The following is a 4,457-nucleotide window of genomic DNA, read 5'->3' on the forward strand; positions in this document are numbered from 1 at the left end:
CTCTGTGAGCTGGGGGTGCCAGGGCTGCCCCTCACAGGCTGTGTGAGCTGAGGGTGCCAGGGCTGCCCCTCACAGGCCCTGTGAGCTGGGGGCGCCAGGGCTGTCCCTCACACACTGTGTGAGCTGGAGTTGCTGGGCCTGCCAGGGCTGCCCCTCACAGGCCCTGTGAGCTGGCAGTGCCAGGGCTGTCCCTCACACACTGTGTGAGCTGGGGGTGCCAGGGCTGCTCCCCACCTGCAATCTCTGCACATTACCAGCTCCTGCCCCACTCCCAGCCCTCACAATGAGCTGTTCATGGCCTGCTGACCTGGGGCACAACTCACATTTCTGCTCAGGGTATATAATTTCATTGCTTTGACACAGGCAGGATTTATAATAGCAGGGAATGGTGTTTTTTCCCCCTATCTCAAATGAGTGACAATTCTCATATTCTCTTTCTGTTGAGCCTTGTTGCTCTCAATTCTAATGTGATTTGCAATCTTGCATATATCTATTTGCAAAGGTAAATGAGAAATTTCCTTGTATGGATGTAGGAAACTGATGAGAGGATTTACTAAGGTGGTTTTCAGTGTAAACACCCTGAGTTCAAACAGTTATACAAAACATCAGGCACCATCAACCCACAATGCTGATTTACTTAGTTTCTGAAACTTCACTCAGGAATTAATTAGGAAATTCCTAGTTTCTGCAGTATGAGAAAATTTTCTTTAATATGGACCCAGTAATGTGACACGTAAGACAGGATACCAGAACTCGGAATTTTGACATCAAGATTGCCGCTTGAGTCTGAGTGATATTGCATCTGAAAAGATTTGTACATGATGATTAGTCCTGGAAATAAACTCAAAGACCTGAGTGACTGAGAAACAAAACCATGCCTCTGGTAATGTCTTGCAATGACTTAATTACCTTCTCTATTTAAAAAATAGGTGTTTTAGTTCTAATCTGAAGTGACTGAATTACTAGTGTCTAGATGTTGCATTTCTCTATGGCTCTTTTGCTGTTATTAGCACTAGATCTTCTTTACCTGTAGGTGCTGCCTCATGTATGTCTGTGCCTGCTCCAAACTCATGTCTGTTTGTAGGGTAGACAAATACTGTTTCCACTCTGAAGAAGGCAAACCCAGCCTAAAGCAGAGGAGGATCCAGGTGCAGAGAGGTTGGTAATGGCACAAATGTACCTGAAAAACCCTGCAGCCAGACCAAGCTCTGTGCTCCCACCCTGACAGCTCTGGGTATTTATTTCTTTTGCCTCTCATTTTGCTCTGTTCCAAACATAGCAGCCCTTTACAGGTGAGATTATCCCCTGTGAAACCCTGCAGTGTAAAAGACTCCTTTCAGTACTGGTAACAGCATAAGTTTAGGAAAATGCTAACAATAATAGATTTTGTTCTGCATTCTCTAAGTGGTCCAAAATCTCCCATTGATTTTAATAGCTCTTTTGCCTGAGTAGTTGTTATGTGAGCAGATTATGATTGCAATGGCCTAATTCTCATTTACAGGAAATGTGTATGAAATAGAAATATCCACAGCCAAGTCATCATTATATGTGTGGTAGAAAGGGTTTGAATGTAGTAGAAACTAATTTAGCTTTAAAGGTGAAGGTACCTCTCTTTTCATTTCGTTTCACCATTACCTCTGCTACCTTTTTCATGTCTTTGTCCTCCTTGTTAGCTTCTTCCAGGGACTGGCAGCTGAATGGTGATTCTGTCTGAATCTCTGTTCAGCTCAGATTGTGATCCTGCGCTGGTCAAAAGTAGTTGTACAAATTTCTGAGTATGTTATGGATTTCCTTTTCTAATTGGAAAAATACCCCCCAGAACAAAACTAGCTTAGAATCTCATGTCCTGTTGCTCTCATGCAAAGCCCTTGCCTTCTCCAACAGACTGAAAAAATAGATTTAAAAAGTATGGTAAATGAACATTTACCCATTTGATCCCTCAAGGTAGTCTCATCCTTTTAGATTCTGAGATTTGTTTGGGCTTTTTGCAGCATTTGAACCAATATTCATAGAACAAACAATCTAAAGTTCCTCACTGAAGTGGCAGATAACACTAGCAGATGTCTCTAGTCTTCAACAGCCTCATCCTGCACTTTCAAGAACTAGACATATTGGTAGAAATGTCTCCCTGGTTCTGTGATATAGGATGGCACTTGTATCAATCAAGGAAGCACTTAGGAAACTGAAGATAATGTTGTAGCTGAAGGATTTTTTCCCTGCAATTCTTGCTGCAGAAAAAAAGTACATTAAGATAAATATCCCAGTGTCAGATGCACACAAGGAGCCCTTTTTGTTGAACAATGTCAGTAGATAAAAGAAATAAAAACACACGGTGCTGTCTTTCCACTGTTACTCCAATGTAATTCTGATATTCTTCACTTGGTTGCAAAGAGAGCAATTCCAGCTTTTTACCAAGCTCATGACAGGAGAGTTCAGTTCCTCGTTTCTTAGAAAGAATTTTTTATGCCAATATATTTATTGGAAGAATTTTTTTTTTTTTTTTGTAAGAATGAGAGCTTTTTCCCCCTTGATTGCTGACTTGCATGTGTCTAGGTATAACTTTGGTGAATGACCTGTGTGTGAACCTGAGAGACAGACAGGAAGGAGGGAGAGAAAGGGTTAAGGGAGGAGATGATCATGGAAATGGAATAACCTTGCCGGATCATCACAAGAGAACAAATTCTCCAGGGGCCAAAGGATTACTGTGTCTGCAAAGGTACAATAAAGGGGGAGGCCGAGTTGCTCATGGTGTCATCACAGCTGTAATTCTTAAGCTATAAAAAACCCAGTATGTCATTAATTCAGCCATTCTGGTTGCTGTAGAGATGTTATTCCAATATTGCCATTAATTCATCTTTTTACCCACTGATACGTTATTTTCTGCACAGATTCATTGTTTTAACCCTCAAAGTGAATTAGCCTATGGCATATTTCAAAGGTTTCTGCCCAATTAAATCCATCCAAGGACATCCACATTGCATCAGAACCACTAGCAATACATTAGCAAAGATAAAAACCCCAGTCAAGAGGGTAGGATATCTTTAATGGGACTTTATCACTGAGACTTGAAGTTATATATATGTGAGAGGCAAAATGTGGTTGGCAATTCTCACAGAGATCATGCACTCTAAAATTACCTTAAAATGCACAATCACTAGCAGCAGTATTTGTCACACTCATTGCTTGTTAGTTTAGACCAGAAAATTTCTTCTGAATAAATGCTGATTTGCCACAGAAAATACATAAAGCAGTAATGTGTAACTGAAAATGATCCTCAAGCTCCAGTGTTGTTGGGACTTGTTTTTTATGCTTGTGGGTGATGAAAGGTTTTTAGCTAAAAAGAAAATAAGCATGCATAGTGCTGATAGAGAGAATGGGGCAAGGCAAAGCAGAACGGACAGGATAGGAGAGGTGGCTGAGCAGGGGCTAAGCAGCTTTGGTGGACCCTGGCTTGTGTGGGGTCTCAGTACCACGTTCTGCAGAATGCAGCACCAATATTGCTCATGCTTTGGCATTATCTACCTTTCCCAGGCTCCCTGCTGCCCTGGATTAGGGAGAGCCATCTGTGTACAGACCTACCACTCACTGCTCCTGTTCCCTGAACAGCAGGCTGGGGGAGATAGCAATGGAAATCACAGATCAAACCCTCTGCCTTTGTCCCCTGCTCCCTGGGTGGACTGAGCACAACTGGGTGTTTAATTTTTGCTTATCATTATTCTCAGAAACTGAGATGAGAGTAGGTGTGAGCTTTGGATATGTACACTGTTTCAAAGTACATCCCCAAAGTATCTGTGCACCTGTCTCAATCCCCTACCAGTTCAGGTATTTATCACTAATATGGTGATTCTGGTTTATGCAGAATACCAGCTATTCTTATCCTAAAAATAAAGGAGAAACATTTCAGAATGGAATCTGTTTTCATGGTATCAGTAGCTGTTTGTCTGACACTGACATTTACAAGGATCTGATACTACTCAGTGGCAGAATCCACTGGTTTCAGAAAACAACGCGGAACATAAAGTCAGGACAGATTTTTACTGGCTATTTTACCACACTAGGGGAGGCATTTAAAACACAAATAGACAACATGTAGCCCCTGCACTATTAAGCTTTTACAGGACATTATTCCACTCAAGGGATGCTTGTGGTGTGAAAAGAGAGAGAAACAACCTAGGACCCAGAGAGCAGGACAGATCTTTATGAGGAATTATCCCACGCTGGGGAGGCTGCTATTGTGAACAGAGGGAAGAAAAACAAGGCAGGAGATAAAGATGAGAGATTTTGCAGGCTTTAAAGCCTGCCTCTGTGTGATCAAAAGCCTCACTGGTAGCAGTAGATGAAGAATGCACACTGAAAAGCTCATCCTAAGATATCATTCTGTTTTCCTGTTTGGTAATTGAGAAGGTTGAACTGGGAAATTTTTCTCCCCACATACTTTGTTCTGGGAATATTTTTTG

This window comes from Geospiza fortis, unplaced genomic scaffold, assembly GCF_000277835.1.
Source record: "Geospiza fortis unplaced genomic scaffold, GeoFor_1.0 scaffold900, whole genome shotgun sequence".
NCBI classification, from domain to species: Eukaryota; Metazoa; Chordata; class Aves; order Passeriformes; family Thraupidae; genus Geospiza; species Geospiza fortis.